General features: G+C 41.5%; 1 long non-coding RNA gene across 1 annotated transcript in view; it reads right to left on the reverse strand.

Annotated features, from left to right (window-relative positions):
• The window catches only part of LOC128315023 (uncharacterized), a 180,725-nt gene that overhangs the window by 48,226 nt on the left and 111,053 nt on the right, over positions 1-21,446 (reverse strand). The window contains exon 2 of the long non-coding RNA XR_008297405.1: positions 11,889-11,914. This is a non-coding gene — a long non-coding RNA (uncharacterized LOC128315023). The remainder of the gene's footprint in view (positions 1-11,888; positions 11,915-21,446) is intronic.

Genomic DNA, 21,446 nt, shown 5'->3' on the forward strand with positions numbered 1-21,446 from the left:
AAATATGGAGCTACCATATGATTCAGCAATTCCACCATTGGGTATTCACCCAAAGTAAATGATAACACTAATTCAAAAGATATTTGCACCCCTATGTTTATTGCAGCATTAAACAAGATATGAAAGCAATCTAAACATCCATCGATAGATGAACGGATAAAGAAAACGTGGTGTAGGGGCATCTGGTGGCTCAGTTAGTTGTCTCTTTCTTTTAATATATTTTTTAATGTCATTTATTTTTGAGAGAGACAGACAGAGAGACAGAGCTTGAGCAAAGGAGGGGCAGAGAGACAGGAAGACACAGAATCTGAAGCAGGCTCCAGGCTCTGAGCTGTCAGCACAGAGCCAGACACGGGGCTTGAACTCACACACCGTGAGATCATAACCTGAGCCAAAGTCAGATGCTTAATTGACTGAGCCACTCAGGCACCCCAAGTTGGGGGTCTAACTCTTGATTTCAGCTCAGGTCATGACCCAGTGTCGTGGGATCAAGCCCCATGTCCGGCTCAGCAATGAATGTGGAGCCTGCTTAAGATTGATTCTCTCTCGCCCTCCACCCCTCTCCCCCGCTCTTGTTCATGCTCTCTCTCTCTCTCTCTCTCTGTCTCTCAAATAAAATAAGTAAATAATAAGAAAATCAAATGTTATATACAAAAATACACATATCTCCACATGTATATATACGCAGAATATTTCTCGGCCATAAAAAAGAATGAAATCTTGCCATTTGCAACAACATGTATGGACCTAGAGGGTACTATGCTAAGCAAAATTAAGTTAGACACAGAAAGACAAGTACCATATGATTTTGCTTACATGCCAAATCTAAAGAAAAAAAAAACCATGAAACAAATAGAAACAGAAATAGACTCATAGATACAGAGAACAAACTACAGGTTGCCAGATGGGAGAGGTATGGAGGGAAAGGCGAAAAAGGTGAAGGGGATTAACAGTCATAAAATTCCAGTTACAAAATAAAAAAGTCTCAGGGATGAAAAGTACCACATGAGAAATTCAGTCAATAAGAGTGTAATAACATTGTATTGGTAGAGATGGTGACTACACTTCCTGTGATAAGCGCTGAGTGACGTATAGAATTGTGGAATTGCTATGTTGTACACCTGAAACTAATAACATTGTATGTCAGCTACACTTCAATAAAGAAGATGTTTTTAAAAGACTGTGAAATCAGTATGGACTCATAAAAGTCACACTAGGAAAGTCTTGTAGTTACATTTGAAATAGTTACAAATACCAACTGGGGAATCCAGTATTTTCTGAAGAGCATCTCATGAATCAATTTCTTTATAAGTCACGAATGAAAGACAAGAAGTATTATTATGCGAGCCATGCTAAGAGGAGACGTCATTCATCTTAACAAGAAATTAACATTCTTGAGCAAAAATGATCATAGGATCTGACCTGTCACCTCCCTCCGGAAGGAAATTATATGTTCCGAATTCCTCAGTCTCTGGATAACATAACATTAAATCAAACAGTTGAAAATAGGGACAGACGTAATATCTCTGATAGAAAACTCTATGAATCAAAGAGTAAATCTCCCTCATTCCACAAATGCATCCATTTCAAGCTATCTTCCTGAATCTTCTGTTCTCTCAACTGCTTGAATTTATTACTGATTGAAATTTGTATCAGTAATGATCATTAGAGCTATTGTGCATTGTAATTCATTTATAATTTTTACTAATTCAGCCTACACCATTCACCACATGCAATAGCTTCCTAAAATAGAGTAAGGGAGTGAAAATCAGGAATACTCTATTTTGTGGGTAGCTGCAGACTTGTTTGCACTAATCATCTTTTTTCTGCACAGGTCACCTCTCAGAGTGGGACCTCCAGTGGCTAATCCTTGTTCCTTTGCCTTTCTGTCTAAAGCCTGAGAAGGCGAGGATACAGTCAGGGTCCATCAGTGAGGGCTAGAGGTAGAAACCTTTCAGTGTCTCCCACAACACAGAAATGTAGCAATAAAGAAAAGATGCTGGGGGCACCTGGGTGGCTCAATCGGTTAAGCATCTGACTTCAGCTCAGGTCATGATCTCACGGTTTGTGAGTTCAAGCCCTGCATCGGGCTCTGTGCTGACAGCTCAGAGCCTGGAGTCTGCTTCAGATTCTGTGTCTCCCTCTTCCTCTGCCCCACCCCTGCCTGTGCTCTGTCTCTCTGTCTCTACTCGGTCATTTGAAAAATCAGCGTGATCACATCAGCACTGTGGCAACTTGTGTTAAAAGACGGTTTTTAAACAGATAAAATCATGATTTTCATACAAATACCATATGAATACATGTCAAGATTTTATTTAACTCATTAATTAATGACAGAATTGGTAAGATGTCAAAAACAATCCCAATGACTTTCCAAAGGATTTTCTATACGGGCAACGCTGAAACGAATTTGCTAATAGATGCAAAAATGGTCACTATCCAAGGCAATCAAACGTAATATTTGGAATTGTCTGGGGGAGAAGGCATCCGTTACATTCCACCTACCTGACAGAATTTATTTGCATCGCACTGAACAGGGACCAATTGCTTTACTCTGCACATCAAACCTCTATATCACCCAGCCATCTTGGTACCCACTTGTAAGTACTTCACAATTTTTTTCCAACACTAGTACAATCTAGATGTCCTCTAGTCCATTCTTCTGGGTTTAGATTCTTCTTTAATATCCAGTTTAACATCTGAGCCCTGGCCCCTACACCATGGGAAGTCCTGTACCTTCCCAATGTAATTAACATTTCCCCTTTCCTTACTCCCTAAAGCACCACTAACAGTTCCCTTTTCTTTATTCCCTAAAGCACCACTGTAGGATTTAATAGATTCCTCCCAAGGGTTTGGGAATAACAGAGGGGAAATGACAACACAGCATAAAACAAGATCTTAACATTCTTAAAGTTAATTTGGCTATCTCCACCCATGGGAATTTCTCCCTGGATGCTTTACTCCATAGACCTCATCCAGTTGCTGAAACTCCACACCCTTAGTCCCAGAGTACATACCCCACCAGAAGAACTCCAAAATTTGACAGAGCACTTTGGCACTTTTCCTATCAAGTGCCTTTTTCCAGCTAAGGTCACAGTGGTGGCGGTCGGGGAACTTGAGTTTCATAACCTAAAAAAAGCCACTGTCAAAGTTTTTCTAAATAATGCAGGCTGAATTTCCATCCTGAACAGGGGAAGAGCCAGCCAGAGCTTTGAAATTATAATTTTCCTTAACAGGCTCCAGATCAAATCCTCGGACAGTGCTCCATCCACCACAAAAGTATACAAGAGAAGGAAATAATAGTGAAATATATATGTTCCCCATTTCTGAGCAACCCACATGAGTAATGTCATTTTCGCCCCATGATGATACAGATAGTGTACATAAGTTAGACGGTAAATACTTTTAAAGTTTACAGGTCAAATAGAAGCTATGAATATGTAAATCAAATTTTACACTGTTATTAAATCACCAGTTAAAGAAATATTTTCTTCTGAATATTTCTAGAAGTTAGAATTACAGATTTCAGAACTTCTAAGATGTAGACAATCATAAAAGTAGCTCATTTTTAAATGTATTATGTATACTTCCAATAAAGGAAGGTGGCTTCAATCAATGACACCTCTTCATCAAATGACACATATCATCAAAATGAAAGATGAAAGGACAAAAACAATAAAGGAACATAGTAGGAAGGAAATTTCCCTTTGTCTGTTGTTATTACAAAACTCTCTGACATACAGCATGGCCTGATTCTCGCGCCCTCACCTAGGGGAGGTAGAGCCAAGGGAACATTGCCATTTTACAGACAAAGTACCTAAGGCTTACAGAGGCTACATGATTTGTCCCCCACCCAGAGAGTTTGAACTGGGGGACAAAATTGATGTCATTTCCCAGTGGAGGTCTGGAAATTACATCATCCGACTCCAAACTCAAAGACCGTTCTTTTCCACCAAGCCACATTGAGTTTACGGAACATAATTTTAATTATTGGAATACAGATATAACCAACAACATGCTTTTGGAATTGTCTAGCAAATGCAATACTTTTAATACTAAGACGCTGGGGGCACCTGGGTGGCTCAGTTGGTTGAGCATCCAACTTCAGCTCAGGTCATGATGGTGCGGTTCACGAGTTCAAGCCCTACATCAAGCTTGCTGTTGTCAGCACAGAGTCTGCTTCGGATCCTCTGTCCCCCTCTCTCTCTGCCCCTGCTCCACTTGTGTGCTCTCTCTCTCTCTCTCAAAAATAAATAAACATTATTTTTTTTAAAAATATTAAGACCCTAGACTTGAAGTTGATTAGAAATTTGCAATAAAACTTCAGCATCCCAGAGAAATACCTTAGAACTATAAGACCCACAACCTACATAAGCAAACATTCCTGTAATTGCTATCAGCCCTCTACACACAGTCCCCAACTCCTCAAACCTCTTGACATCTGGCCACACTTCTATCCTAAACACTGGGTCTTAAAACTGAGTTACTGTGGAGTTGGGAAATCTGAAGTACCTTGTTCTAGGAACTGTGATTGTTCTATCACCCTTCCCATTCAAATCACGGCAACAGAAGACATGTCGAGGCCAACAATGAAGCCCTCCAGCTACTACGTTGGTAATCTGGCTGCTAAATCCTTTTAATTGCACTGATCTTCAACACAGGAACATCCGTACTTCCAGCTAGGCTATCATCCCAGGCCATTTCCCTTTCTAAATTGCTGCTACATTTTTCCCCACACGCCTGCCTGTGCTGGATCAGCTCCTAGTAAATCTGTGTGCGGTACAGGAAACATCCCACAGATAATGAATTTCACCGATATCTCACAAGAAATGTCAGTCATCACAGCTCCATTACCCTCATGCTGGCAATATAAAATAAATTAACACACTCGCTAGTGTTCTCAGAGTGTGTGTTTTTTGGATTTTTGTGTTATTTTTATAATAGTTATTCTTTGGACATACATATATTCGTGTGTGCGTGTGTGTGTGTTGAGAGAGTGAGAGAAAGAGAAAGCTTGCACTTACCAGCTTCTCTTTTGAGTGAGATCTACCTACCTCACCCAAGATAATATTCTTGAAAAAAATCACTTCTGCTGAATCATTTGGAGCTGGCTGTTGGAGAAAGAAGCTATTCTAAAACAAGCTCGTACTTAATGCTTTGGAAAGAAATTGACTTCTTAGAATTTCAAAAGGAAGAAGGAATTTCCTGAAGCCTCAACTCTGCTTTAAAAAAAATTACTCTTTTCTAGTGTCACCCACTCAAAAAACTATGAGAGGTAAGTAAATTCAACTTTCACTTAAAGCCAACGTGAAAAACTAGCTATGTGGTTTTTTTTTTCAAACTTCTTTTAAATCTTTCAAAATTACTGAATTCTAACCTCTCAATAAGAGCTGCTTTGGGGACACCCGGGTAGCTCAGTCGGTTAATGATCTCAGCTCAGGTCATGATCTCACTATTTGTGGGTTCAAGCCCCACGTCAGGCTCTGTGCTGACAGTTCGGAGCCTGGAGCCTGCTTTGGATTCTGTCTGTCTCTCTATCTCTCTGCCTCTCCCCCCCTCTCAAAAAATAAACATTAAAAAAAGCTGCTTTTCTCAACAATAGCCAAATTATGGAAAGAGCCTAAATGTCCATCAACTGATGAATGGATAAAGAAATTGTGGTTTATATACACAATGGAATACTACGTGGCAATGAGAAAGAATGAAATATGGCCTTTTGTAGCAACGTGGATGGAACTGGAGAGTGTGCTAAGTGAAATAAGCCATACAGAGAAAGACAGAGACCATATGGTTTCACTCTTAGGTGGATCCTGAGAAACTTAACAGAAACCCATGGGGGAGGGGAAGGAAAAAAAAAAAAAAGAAGTTAGAGTGGGAGAGAGCCAAAGCATAAGAGACTATTAAAAACAGAACAAACTGAGGGTTGATGGGGGGTGGGAGGGAGGGGAGGGTGGGTGATGGGTATTGAGGAGGGCACCTGTTGGGATGAGCACTGGGTGTTGTATGGAAACCAATTTGACAATAAATTTCATATATTAAAAAAAAAGCTGCTTTTATTGTCTTGCCACATTTCTTCAAACATCAAAATCTCATAGATTTGGAACGAAGATTAAACATACTAATAGACACCAGTTTTACATCAATTTAAGGTGAAGCATCTTTCTGTGTCTTATTATATGGAAGCAAGAATAATTTATTTCATGAAATCAAACATCTTCCCGAGTTGTTACATTACAAGTGAGGGGGTCCTCATCTGTAGTGCCTCAGCTTCTCCCATGTAACTGCTTCCCTCATGAAAAAGTACTAAATTAGTGCTTAAAAGACTGAGACTTATGTGCATCAATTTACCAAAAACATGGTTTTTTTTAAATGAGATAAGTAGTTTGGGTTCTTTCCTTCAATGACTAAGAATATGGTCCATTCTTTCTTTAAAATTTACCAGGAGTAGTGTGTGTGTGTGTGTGTGTGTGTGTGTGTGTGTGTGTAAGAATAAGCAAAGGCAGAAACAAAGAGGAAGGAACAGCAATTTTTTCAGAAATGTTAGCACCCTTGTACTAGGTAGACTTCACCCAGAATGAAAGAAAAACAGACCTTGTAGTGGAAGGTCCACAGTGGTTAGGTCCAGCACCTTGCACGTATATTCCATAAGGTAACCATGGCATTCACTCTCCCAAAGACAGAGACTGAAATATCAACCTTCCATCTCCAAGCACGAAAGCCCCTTTTTACCACCAACACAAGGAATCCAGGATTCCACTGGGGTCCAACAATTATCCTTGGGGCATTCCTGGGAAGCATCTTCACTGGGTGTCCAAAGGGGAGCTAAATTTATAAGCCCAAGTCATGGCTTCTAAATTACTTCTGGGTAGGCTGCAAATGAGATGACATAGAACAAGTAGAGCAAAATACCCAATCACGTGAAGACTGACTGTCAACGGATATTGGTCTTAGACCCTTTCAGCTCCAGGGCACTCACACAAGCCCATCGCTGACAATACTCTCTGCTTCAGCCCACTCAGGTGGCTGCGTTATTACCCCTGCTCTGGGGCCCCCTGCACCCGGCCTCCTCCCCGCTCTTCTCCACATTGCCAGCTTCACTTCTGTGTTCTCTTTACCCAGGTGCACCAGAAGGCTTCTCTCATTTCCTTCCATGACATCTTGAATGACTCTTCAGGAAGAGCTTCAAATACGCATAAAGTCAAGACTGCAATCAGAAGCAATAAAAGAATGACTCCAGGAGCACCTCTTGGCTCATCTGACATCTTACTCTAGATCTCAGGATCATGAGCTCAAGCCTCACGTCGGGTGTGGAGCCTACTATGAAAAAAAAAGACTCCCAACCCATAGAGGGGGAGTGGGTCATTTGCATGGCTCTGTTGTCAGAAAACACAACCTCGTGATTCTTTCCCCCTCTTCGCCTTACAGAAAGAACCACAGAGAAAGGATAAAAGTCACTACAGCCAACATTCATTCACGTTCTGCTCTAGAAACTAAGTTTCCCAAACACATGCCAAGCTCAAGAGCAACAGTTGAATTACATGTTCTGTCCACAATCTCAACCTTTTTGCCCTTCATTAGAGCAATACCATGATAGGAATTAGTAAGGGGATGGGGAAATACAGACAGAGAATCGACAAAAAGGTAAAACGTTACCACGTTATCGAGCTACAGATGGTGCGGCCGTATGGCAAGACTCCAAAGAGAAAAAAAATCTACTCTTACTGAGGAAAGCAGGCAAGCGACAGAGGAGGACAGGGAAGAAAGAGCTGCCAGCCTGCTCTCCCCGTGTGAGTGGAAGAAAGCAGCTTTTCTCTTTGAAAAGCAGATGAAGGTTAAGCCCTTGGGGAACTCTGACTGATGATTCTCTTTCATGAACCAGCACATCTTAAACACATTTCCCTTGAGAAGTGGCATCATCATTTCATTTCATGGTCAAGGTCACTAAAATGCTCCAAAAATAAGTTGGAAGCAGGGAGCAAAAGGAAGAAAGCAAAAAAAGCAGCTTTGACAACAAAATGATGATGTGAGCAGGTACATTGTGCAGCGGCTCAAGGCTCTTATCCTGACAGGTCATTTAGCCCCTGTGGATGTGGCCTTTGTGTCTCTTTCTTCCCCTAATGACTCAGCCTGTTTTCAATGGCTACACCCTCACGGGAACAAAGATGACAGAGGACATGCACAGTAATCAGAGCAATTAGTTTGGGAAGATCACATAACACTGATCCTAATACAAAAGGACACAGTTCAAAGAAAAACTCCAAGTCTGATGTTTCTTCAGGGTCACTGTCAGAGGCCCTGGATGTATGTGTCACAGTCAGCCTGGACTGTTACAGGGAGGTTGGCAGAAATGGACCCTGCATAGGGGCACCTGGGGGGTTCAGACTGTAGCATCCAACTCTTGGTTTCAGCTCAAGTCATGATCTCGCTGCTCATGAGATCGAGGCCCGCCTTGGGCTCTGCACTGACAGCTCAGACCCTGCTTGGAATTCTCTCTCTCTGCCCCTCCCCTACACACACGTGTGCTCTCTCTCTCTCTCTCTCTCTCTCTCTCTCAAGACAAATAATAAACATTTTTTTAAAACGGGCCCAGCATGTTAAATGCACCAGATCACCCAAGCCAAGCTCGGGGACATCTTGGATGTTGATTTTTCAGTCTTTAATCCAATACCAAGTCCTGTTCCTTCCTCTCCTGAAGCCTCACTGATAACTGTCCTTACCGCTTCGTTCAGCATCCGCCCAGGCTGCAGTTCTCTGCCATCTGCCCCGCTGCCTGCAACAACTCCCCCATCCTCCGGTCACTTCCACACTGCGGCCCAGTCTGCGTTCCATTGCCAGAACCGTCTTCCTAAACCCCCATTGCCTCCTGTTCTTTCTCACCAGTGAAAAACATACCACTAAATGCACCACTTTTATGCATCATCGCATATTTGGGAAGCATGGTCTTCCCGTAGCATCTTCGTGTCCGCAGCCCCCCTTCTTCAACCCACTGCTTGTACACTGGTTTCTCCTCCCTGCACCCTGGTCCACTAAGGCTCTGCCTCCCAAGTCCATCCACATGCCTCCACTGGTGAAAACCCACAGCAAGATCCCATCCTTCCCCTTCAGGATCTTAGTGCAACTTGTAACACAATAACCAAGCTCTCTGGGAAACTCCCCTGGGCGGCTTTGAAGATCACACTCTTGGGGCACCAGAGGGCTCAGGTGATTAAGCATCTGCCTCTAGATATTGGCTCACATCGTGAGATGAAACCCCCGCCATGGGGCTCTGGGCTGACAGCACTGAGCTTGCTTGGGATTCTATCTCTCTGCCCCTCCCCTGCTCATGCTCTCTCTCTCTCTCTCTCTCAAAATAAATAAGCAAACTTAGAAAAAGTCACACTCTTAAACATCCTCCCTTAGATCTTTCTTTTCTGTCTTCTTTTCCAAAGTCTCCCCTCCCAAACCTCGAACTTTTGTGTTCACCAGGTCCCATCCTAAGTGAAACTTCCATCTTTCTGTCCCCAGGGCCCAACCCAGTGGCAGCCCCTGCACATAGAGTCCCTTAATCAATGTTACTGGATTACAGATTTTTTTCAGATTGATGATGTTATTTATCCCAAATCTCCCCACTGTGTGCGGGCTAAAGTTCAACATCCTCGGTCTAGAATTAAAAGCTTACAGGGCACCTGGGTGGCCCAGTCACTTGAGGGTCCAACTCTTGATTATGGCTCAGATCACGATCCCACGGTCACTGGATCGGATTCTGCACGGGAAGTGGAGCCTGCTTAAGATTCTCTCTATCTCTCCCTCTCCCCCACTCATGTGCACTTCTCTCTCCCCCTCTCTCTCTCAAATAAAAAATCAGTGAATAAATAAAGCTTTCTACCATCCATTCCTTCCCTTCCTGTTATACCTTCCCACTTCCCTTCTCCAACAAAGACATTTCCCCAGAAATCCCTCACTGTCCCTTCTCACTATCCCAAATCTGGACTCTGAGACTTTGTTCAAGTAGTTTATGTGTCCTGATAGACCCTTAACCTCTACTCTTTTATGCCTACACAAGTCATACCCATCTTCCATGAACTGGTTCAAATTCTCTTCTCAAAGGCCTGACCACTCAGAAGAACAGCCATCTTGCCCTCCATACACTTTCTATTAGTTCTTCTCAAAAACAGATTTGGATGCATGCTTTCATTGTTATGTACTCATCTGGGATGGGATATGGGAGGAAGATCTATAGTGGGGATGGCAATGGGAACTATGAAAGAGTGTAAGTGTGTGTAAGCATGAGGTCTGGGGGTTGTTTCCTTAGGAGGCAGTTTACTCATTACTTGCTAATGGACATCCCCTATTGTCAAGTACAGCAACAGACCTCCACTTGGGGCTCAATAAACAGGTAGCAACTGATTTTAGGGGAGCCTGGATGGCTCAGTCAGTTGGGTATCTGACTCTTGATTTTGGCTCAGGTCATGAGCTCACAGTCATGGGATTGGGCCCTACATTGCACTCCATGCTGGGCATGGAACCTGCTTGAGATTCTCTCTCTCCCTCTGTCCCTCCCCTGTGCTCTCCCACACTCTCTCTCTAAAGTAAAATAAAATAAAGTAAAATCAAATCAAATCAAATAAAAACAAGTATCTCATTTTCTAGAAGGAAAGAAAGAAAGAAGAAAGAAAGAAAGAAAGAAAGAAAGAAAGAAAGAAAGAAAGAAAGAAAGAAACTGATTATAAACTGCCAGTCTTTATATGGCCCAACCTGAAGGATCTCATTGTTATGAACCAAATGTTTGTGCCCTCCCCCAAAATTCATATGCTGAAATCCTAACCCCTAATGTTATGGTATTAGGAGGTGGGCCTTTAGGACGTAATTAGGTCATGAAGGTGAAGCCATCATGTGTAGGATTAATGTCCCTATAAGAAGAGACACAAGAGAGCCTGCTTCCTCTCTCTCTGCTCTCCCCTCTGTGTGGCTATAAGTCAGTAGCATCCAACGCAGAAGAAGGCTCTCACCAGACCCCAAGAGTGCTGGCACCATGGTCGCAGACTTCCAGAACCATATAGATATCAATTTCTGTGGTTTACAAGCCACCCAGTCTATGGTATTTTGCAACAGCAGCCCAAACTGACTAAGACACCATGAAGCACTCCATACTCTCCAAAACAAAACACTGGGTATGCAGCGTATGGCAGGAGGTTCCCTGAGGAATTGGGAGAGGAAATCATTTGATTACTTCCTCCCAGGCCCATCAACAGATGAAGGGATAAATAAACTGATATATACACACAGCGGAATATTATTCAGCCATAAAAAGGAATTAAATTTTTATATACGCAAGCATATGGATGGACCTTGAGAGCACGCTTAGAGAGACCAGACACAAAAGGATAAACATGGTGTGATTCCACATATATCTGAAATACTTAGGATAGGCAAAGTCATGGAATTGGAAAGAAGAACAGAGGTTACAGGGGAGGGGAGGGCAGGGTAGAGGGGGAACTGAGAATCACTGCTTAACGGATACAGAGTTTTGGTTAAGGATGATGAAAAAGTTTTGAGTATAGGACGGTTACACAACACTGTAAATGTATTTCATGTCACAGAATTGTACACTTACAAACGGCTAAAATGATAACTATGAAGTTATGTATATTTTACTACTAAAAGAAAACCCCAACAAATTAAATGAGGCCTTCTGATAAGTAGACTGTGGAGAAGGCAGGAAGCCTGGTTGGCCTTGCGTGGCAATCACTTCACATCTTCCCCTTGGACTGCACACCCACAGATGACCCCGGCCGGCTGAGACACAGAAAGTCTCATGCTGTCTCACAGTGTGCTGACCCTTCCTTTGGCATCTCCATCAGTGGGCAATTCCTCCCCAAAACACACTGTGCCAGAAATTTGAAACTCACCGGAGCATCTCAGCAGCGAAGCTTCCCTGCAGGGAGAAGAAAAAAAGATTCAGTCACCAGGAGACTTTGCCTCTCTCTTTAGTAGTAGGTCATGTTAAGCAAGAATCTCCCACCCTTTGGGCTTCAGCCTACCTAGTGGGAGAAATAACACCTACCTTGCAGGGCTATTGTGCTATTTTGTACTCAACAGACCTATGATACATAAAACACTTGCAACAGCGTCTGGCACAAAGCAGATTCTCAATAACAGTTGTTAATAGTCGTTATTCTTATTGTTTTATTAATAGTTGTAAATAGTCATTCTTATTAGTCTACTCTTCTCTTTATTTTACCAGCAGTCTGCCTCCCAGGAATGGAGTCCAGAAAGTCAACCTTTTTTTTTTTTAATTTTTTTTAATGTTTATTTATTTTTTAGACAGAGAGAAACAGAGCATGAATGGGGGAGGGGCAGAGAGAGAGGGAGACACAGAATCTGAAGCAGGCTCCAGGCTCCGAGCGGTCAGCACAGAGTCCGACGCGGGGCTCGAACTCACGGACCGCGAGATCGTGACCTGAGCCGAAGTCAGACGCTTAACCGGCTGAGCCACCCAGGCGCCCCCAGAAAGTCATCCTTTCAGACATCATCAGGAAACTGACACTTGCTCTCACTGGCTGAATCCCTGAGAATGAGGAACTGTATATTTCTCAGAGATGTGACGGTTCTGTATCAGAAAGAATGCACTGCAAACCACTGACTGGTGTTGGGAGTCACAGAAAGTGACAAAGGAACAGACCTGGAGAGAAAAGGTTCAGGACTTCTGAACCTGGAGCCTCAATGAGTGATGAACGTTCCTAGACACCCCCAGGAAGTGCCTGTCTCAGAATTTCTGAAGACTAGAACAGCCATGCTATTGCATTCGGTGATACCACATCTAAACCTAAAATAACATGTCTGACAAATGCCCCCGAAAATGAGAAAATAGCATTCGTTATGCACTTGAGACTCGGCTCTCAGATGAGATGAGCCTTTCCCGTAAGAGGGGACTGTCTGTCCTTCACACGTATTCTCTGGCCGAGGTGTGCGTGTGAGGTAACTTCAAGCAGAGATAATGATGGAAATCAGGGATGAAAGAATTATTAGGTCAGCAGGCCCGCTGCAATATTCAAGAGAAGTTAATTGGATCTTTAAAATGAAAAACGTAAAACAGGAAGAGTAGTTACTGCTCTGTGCTGAGCACTGACAGAGCAAAGTCAAGTGACATGCACCATCTTCGGGTTGAGAGGCAGAGAGGGAGTCCAGAACATTTTTCATCTTTGGGAGGAAAAGGCTCCCCGAATTTCCGGCACGGATGTCCTCTTTGCCCTTCACCCACACCATGTCTGTGACCATACTCCAACACAGATGCTGACAAAGAGAAACACAAGAACCTTGGGGAGATCGTGCAAACAGCATAGCATGTGAAGGAATGGTGGGAAAGTATCATTTATTGGAGGCACCAAGAAACACTGCTTGAAGAGGCAAAAGTTACCAGGTAGTAGGAAGACCACTCTCTTCATAAGGGAAATAAATAGAAATGTTGGATTAAATCCTTTATTGTGCCTTTTGCTCAAACCTGATAGCCACGTAGAATCGCCACAGAGAAATGCCCACACATCATGAATTATATAAACACATCTGGAAGATTCTGGATGGATCATTCAAGTAGCTTAAATGCTCTCGAGACTTACAAAATATATTAAAATATTTGAGGATAAAATGAGGGAAAAGGGGTGAGTGAAAAATCTTGAAAGCATCCAGCTTCATGCATTGTCTTTATATCTTTGATAAAGGGACTAGTTTAGTATTTTATGTTATTCAACACATATTTGGTGATAGAGCAATTTCCACACAACCGATGATGGGAATAGGAATAAGATATAAGAAGGAACACTAATTATTTTAGATTTATCAATGTCTATTTCCACTACATATTGTTATGAACACATACACACATACATGTGTGGGTATACATATATTCACATACACATACATATACATGTAATAGAAGATAATATTTATCACAGATGCCCTCTAATTCAATCATTTCAAAAATCTTTAGGTGCACTAATTTACTTAACACCCATACCTCCCTAAGAAGGAGGTACTATCAGCCTCCATAATTGTAGAGACAAAGAAACCGAAACAAAAGAAGTTACTAACTTGGGCAACATTTCCTCCAGAGCCCATTTGGGAGACACAGACTCCAGAATCCATGTTCTTAAACCAACAGGAAAAATGACACAAACACAAGGCGTAAAGAGCATGTGCACTAGGCATTCCCAGGTGTAAATCGGGCACCGAGTGGGCCTTCTGTTATCCACTGATCACACCGAAACTATTGCAATAAGTGTTCAAATAAACAATTGCGGAAAAACTGTATGACACTTAAGCTGGTTTGGAAAATCTGGAACAAGATAACCCACTGAGGTCTGAACATATTGTGTTAAATATTTTTCTTCCTCTTGTCTTCAAAACTGTTTGGAGTTTTCATGAGCTGTAAAGACTCAAGGGAACAAGTCAAAGTATCCTTGCAGAAATTCTGAATACCACTAAAACTAGCTGTCAACCATAAATCAGTATCTAGCTATTTCCAACCTATTTATAAAAGCGTAGCTGTGAAATACATCTAAAATACAAATCTGAGCACATTTATCTGAAGATGGTACTTTTAGCAACAACCTTTTCAAACAAACCAATGCTGACTGTCTAAAGCAAAATAATTGCATTGTGTCAAAATGTTGGGGGAGGACTATTTAAATCACCCGTGAAGCTGGTCTGATAAATAGTGGAATCTCTCCGGATGGCAGCTTCATTCCAGCCACCCGAGGGCTTAACCCTAGCACCAGCCCGGATCTGATGTTTATTGAAAGAAAAAGAAACGTGTCAGAACCAGACAACGTTTCTGGATTTCCAGGGAATATTCTCAGAGGTACTAACATTTCATGCTCAAGATGAATTCAGGACTTGGTGATCCACTCTAGCGTATGTTCTATATCACATTCTGAATCAATTTTCTTTTCAGAGCTATTAGTCTATTGTCCTGGAAATGAGACAAATGCCACATGTTTCCAATGCCCCTCCTATGTTCGCTCTCAACAACTGCACACATTAGCTTTATTCAACAAAATCAACCACAAAAAATCAATATGAAAAGAATTTTCAGCCTCTTTGAAGCTCAAGATTTATAGAAAAGTAGATGCATGCCAGAACCATATGAGGTTCTGAGCAATCACAGATGTCGCTTATTGGTATTGTTTCATTCAACAACGATTTTTTGATCACTGGTTCATTGTCATATATGTTCAGCTGGGAAGCTCTGGGCATTTTGCTTAATTATAGCTGACAACCTGTTACACATACAAAAGTCTGATCTCCATTACAACCCGTAGCTTTTACATAGAAATTTAGGATAATCTAAGAGATCTCTGGGGCACCTGCGTGGCTCAGTCGGTTAAGCATCTGACTTAGGCTCAGGTCATGATCTCTCAGTTCATGAGTTCGAGCCCCGCGTCGGGCTCTGTGCTGACAGCTCAGAGCCTGGAGCCCGTTTCAGATTCTGTGTCTCCCTCTCTCTTTCTGACCCTCCCCCATTCATGCTCTGTCTCTCTCTGTCTCAAAAATAAATAAGCGTTAAAAAAAAAACAAATTTAAAATAAGAGATCTCTGAACTGCTTTTAAGTTGGGGCAGGGGGAAGCCATATTATTTTCTAATTTCTAAGTGCACAGAAATTCTCTGATTTGTGTACCAACAAGAAAACATAGCATTTAAAAACAACAGCATTGTGGGGCGCCTGGGTGGCGCAGTCGGTTGGGCGTCCGACTTCAGCCAGGTCACAATCTCACGGTCCGTGAGTTTGAGCCCCGCGTCGGGCTCTGGGCTGATGGCTCAGAGCCTGGAGCCTGTTTCCGATTCTGTGTCTCCCTCTCTCTCTGCCCCTCCCCCGTTCATGCTCTGTCTCTCTCTGTCCCAAAAATAAATAAACGTTGAAAAAAAAAAAAACAACAACAACAGCATTGCAAGTTCTGCTCATTTAAGTCAAAGTCTAGGTTTCAAATAGTTTACATATATATATAGATATATATGTATATGTGTACACACATATATAATAATAAATATAAGTGGACACCAGTCTTCTTTTAAAAAGGCAGTGCAACATCCACATAGATTGGTAAAGACAACTACTAATTTTTGCCATCACGCTATATTCCAAAGGCAAAAAAAAAAGCCATTATTTTCTGCTATAAGCAAAACCAAAGAAAGGTCAAAGGCTACTAGTGAACACAACTTTATTCCGTGAGTTATGGATTTATGTCACCGTGGTTTTTCAAAATGCACTTTGTAGGAAGGAGGTAAAGTATAATTTATAAGCTTTTGGGTACTCTCTGACTTTATGCACACTGTGTGCAGTAGAAGTCCAGAGGGGTCGGCACAAACCTGTCTGTAATTGATACTGTCAGCTTCGGTCTACTGAGTCATTCTACCCAGGGTACCCGGTGATTTGTGTATTGGATGTAATCTTAATAACAACCTTTCCTCATCAAGAAACTAGGTCAAAGAATTTTATACACTTGCCCTAGAACCATGTGATGGCACATGAAGAATGTTTGCTGGCCCCAAACTTAACATTTTTCTGACTGTGAAGCTGAGCTCTTTCTTCTAAATCACGTTCCTCCCAAATGCTAATCAACGGCGCCCACCCTAATGCAAATCGCTCAGTACTGCTTACATCTTCATTTTTAAAAGCCACAATAAGGTGTGATGAGGATGTTAACTAGACTTGTTGCAGTGATCGTTTCATCAGATATACAAATATCAACTCATTAAGTTGTACACCTGGAAATGAATATAATGTTACATGTCAATTATATCTCATTTAAAAAGTGATAAAACTATATAACAAGTAATATCAAACTCATGGCAAAAATGACAAAGTTAATTTAAAAATGAGTAACTTCAGGGGCACCTGGGTAGCTCAGTTCATTAAGCGTATGACTCTTGCTTTCAGCTCAGGTCATGATCTCACAATTTGTGAATTTGAGCCCCGAGTGGGGCTCTGTGGTGCTCTGTGCTGACAGCATGGAGCCTGCTGGGGATTCTCTCTCCCCCACTCTCTCTCTGCCCCTCCCCTGCTCATGCTTTCTCTCTCAAAATAAGTAAATAAACATTAAATAAATAAATAACTTAAAAGAACTGAGGAACAGAAAGCAAAGTCTTAGGCTAAGTGTTCCCCTTTACCACTGTAACCACCTACCATATTAAAGTTAAAACCATGCTAGTATAAAACTCTTTTATTTTGGATTCCTTTCTCTTACTTTAATGGGCATTTCCAGGAAGAGAAGTGTATGAAAGAGAGGTGATATATTTTCTAACATTGATACAAGTTCCCCTCTGTTAATATAATCAGCATACCAATCACTTGACTCCCTTCAATGATTTATTTTGAAAATGCATGGACCTTGGAAGGCAGAAGAATACATTTAGGAGATCTATGCAGCAATGTTTAGAGAGGCGCGGGTCTATAGATCTATACAGAAGGTAATTTTATAAAGTACAATATAAAATTTGAAATTTTAATAATGGAAAGTTATTAATACTAATGTTCATTTTATTCCATATCTGCCCTCAGAAAATGTGAGTTATTGATCCTTTTGTATAAAATATATACATGGTTTCTATTTTATGTTATGAAATTTCGCCCTAACTTAGGACAATTTCATTATTTTGCATTGTACTTTCTTTCTGCGTGATTTTATTTCAAACGGGTAACGGTTCAGCCTTGATGTCTTTTTCAGAAAACGTACTGGCAGATCTCAACGAACTACCTGGCTACTTTCTATCACACCTCCCCCCTTCAGATTTTTTTTATGGGACCTATATAAGCCTGCCCCCTCATCAAAACCCCACACTTGGAAGAAATTTAGGATTTTTCTCAGAGAGGCAGTCCATACAGTGACTCAGCACCCAATGGAAAATGTTTTCAATGGCTTAGAAAACCCTAATGAACAACGCCATCGCTGAAGACAGCACGTGTGTCTGTCTCAATATTTGAACTGGAGAATGTTGAAAACTCCACAAAACTGGTTTGCTGGAGATGCTCACAGTTTGTTCTTGTGATGTATTAAGTTACCAAATTTTAAAATTGTGGGAGGAATGCATAAACATCCCCAACAAACACCCAGGAGGACCTCATTCACAGAAAGAAAAGCAAAGGTCCCCGTGTCACAGCTGTGATGTTAACCAGGAGGCAGGACCTCCTCTGAGGGAGATCCGTGGCAGAAGGGTTACAACTCAGAGGCATACTATTTAGGAGTGAACAAAATGCACCATAAACGGAAAACCTTTATATTATTATGTTGTGGTGGGTTTCAGATGAATTTAAGTACTTTCTTTTTACCTTTTAAAATTGTAACATATTCCTATAATATGTGCTAGGGGTTGACACTGGCTACACAGACATTTGGGAGACTGCATTATATGAAGGGAGACATTCAGATTCAGAGGCAGAAAAAATTTGTGTCTATACCCTACACAGATATAACTCTAAGCCCATTAGGTAGGAAGACACAGACTTTATACAGGAATATTATACATATTTTATTAAGAAATATCCTAGGGGCACCTGGGTGGCTCAGTTGGTTGAGCGTCTGACTTCAGCTGAGGTCGTGATCTCAAGGTTCATGGGTTCAAGCCCCGAGTCAGGCTCTGTGCTTACAGCTCAGAGCCTGGAGCCTGCCTCAGATTCTGCATCTCCCTCTCTCTCTGCCCTCCCCCGTTCACACTCTCCCTGTCTGTCTCTCTCTCTCAAAAATAAATAAACGTTAAAAAAATGATAAAAAGAAATATCCGAAAAAATTAAGTAAAGCTAGTTTATACTTTTCTGATTGCTTTCTTTTCTACATGCACTTAGGAAATCTCATTTGAACATGGGCTTTGAACAGTGAGTTCAGGCCATATAAGAAGGTAGAGGGGCTCCTGGGTGGCTCAGTCGGTTAAGCATCTGACTTTGGCTCAGGTCACAGTCTCACGGCTCATGAGTTTGAGCCCCACATCGGGCTCTGTGCTGACAGCTCAGAGTCTGGAGCCTGCTTCAGATTCTGTGTCTCCCTCTCTCTCTGTCCCTCCCCCACTCATGCTCCGTCTCTCTCTGCCTCTCAAAAATGAATAAATGTTAAAAAAAATTTTTTTAAAAGACAGAATAATAGCCACTCTAAATAACTAAATGTATACAGTTATAACAATAATTTTTTTTAAAAACCTGCACCACATGCCATGAACTGTTTTAATCACTTTATGTTTATTTAATACTCACACCATCCCTGAAGGTTTTATATATATGTATATATATATATATATATATATATATATATATATATATGTATATGTATATGTATATACACATACACACACACACATATATATGTATATATACACACACATATATATACACATATATATGTATATATACACATATATATATATACATATATATATGCACACTTTTTTTGAGAGAGAGAGAGAGAGAGAGCACGAGTGGGAGAGAGGGGCAGAGGGAGAGAATCCCAGGCACGCTCCATGTTCTGCACAGAGGGTGATGTAGGGCTCAAATCCGTGAACCATGAGATCATGACCTGAGCCTAAATCAAGCGTTGGGATGGTTAACCGACTGACACTTAACCTTCTAAGCACAAGACTCAGGGTGCCACACAGGTACCAGCTCTGTTTCTCCTTAACACACATTCCTACAAACACACACAAAGCCTGTTGGGCTTTCATTCTGGGACCACAAGTACCACAAGCAATGTGCCAACACATCATTATTCAGAAGTTGAAGATCCAATGTAACTCTCTGAACTAATATTTTCAAACTGAGCCCTTAAAGATAACATGGTGTTTTTTAAGGGCCCCTAGTGTTTTTTGTCCCTAGTGTGTTTTGAGAGAGAGAGAGAGGAAGCAGGGGAGGGGCAGACACAGAATCCGAAGCAGGTTCCAAGCTGTCGTTAGCACAGAGCCTGACACAGGCCTTGAACTCATGAACCATGAGATTGTGACCTGAGCCAAAGGGTACCTTAACCAACTGAGCCCCTCCAAAGGCCCCTGATACAACTTTGAACATAGCTAATTCACAAGCATGCCTTCTGTTTGCTTGTGTTTTCAAACTGAAACACAACTGTAACAAAAGGTATCAATGCAAGGTGTCCATTAATTTTCTTCCCTTCCTAAATTTAAAAAAAAAAAAGCCACAGCTTGCCCTTCAACAATTTAGTCTTCTTTGTGTGTTTCAACGGCTCCCACCAGTTGAAGCAAATGATCATTTGCACCATCTGTGCAAGGGCAAGAAATGCATTATTATCCAAGCCAGGGCTAAGGGTGTTCTAGAAAGAAAGCCGCCAACTCCAACTCGTCAGAGAAAGGTTATGCAGAAAAGCTCCTGCCAGAAAACTCACTGTTCCCTTTTCTTCCTCTCTCTCTCTCTCTCTCTCTCATTTGAAATTCATGAAGATGAAGGGGAGCTTTTGTTTCCCATCAATGAGATGAGCCTTAATACACTCTTGCCAAAAGCAAGCTAACACAGAGTAATTGTTTTTCATCTAAATTGCATGTCCAAACTGCTTAGTCTTCAAAGAACATAGATGCTACCGCTTTGATACCCAACTGCAAAATGACAAAGGAGAGGGCACAAGGCACATAGGCAGGATGAGAATTTTTAATCACCCCCTATCTATCTCCAAGCCCTGGAACTCTGGGGCAGAGAGGAGAAAAGAGAGGAGATTATTCATAAGGTAGATAAGGTTCCATATTTCATTCGAGACCAACTCCTTTTTTTTTTTTTTTTTTTTTAAGGAGGAAAAAGTGATTTAGAAGGAATTAAGATTCCCCAAGGTGTTTTTAATCTCTTTTCACTCCAGGGCCAGGTGCCTCATGTAGCACTTAAAAGAGTTTCAAAAATGAAAGTAAATGCCTAGAACGCAGAAAAGAGATATCCATCTACACAAAGCATCTGCCTTTGTTTAAGAAAAAAGTAGTTTCAGCTTTATGAACTTCACATCCAGACATTTTATAATTTTGATGCTTTAGTTCTTAGAGGATTTTGCTCTGTATAAACTACAGTCAATACATAAAAAGAGGCAAAAATCATCCATTTCTATTACATATATATTATATATTATATATTGATATACCAAACCTCCTTTCACGTCAACGAGTGAGGTCTCATTTAATTGCATGGAACTGTAGAGTGTTTGCAAGGAGGTCTATGTGATGTGAATAAAAACCACCCAAAGAGACGGGACGCTCAAATCTGCTACCTATACACCTTTTTTAGCAGGTAGAGATGCCGTCAAAAAGCTGGGTGGGTTTTGTCACTGATCCCTGAGTTCCACTGTGTAAAACCAGGTGCTGAGACCAAAGATTTGATTCTGTTTATTGTGTTTGTTCCAGTTAATTTGATTCTTCTTGCCTGGTTTAAACTTCTATTTTCTAATTACGTGCCTGAGCTCCATCAGGACGAGTGTCGCTATGCCTTTGTGTGCACTTAGAC

This window comes from Acinonyx jubatus, chromosome A1 (genome assembly GCF_027475565.1).
Source record: "Acinonyx jubatus isolate Ajub_Pintada_27869175 chromosome A1, VMU_Ajub_asm_v1.0, whole genome shotgun sequence".
Classification (NCBI taxonomy): domain Eukaryota; kingdom Metazoa; phylum Chordata; class Mammalia; order Carnivora; family Felidae; genus Acinonyx; species Acinonyx jubatus.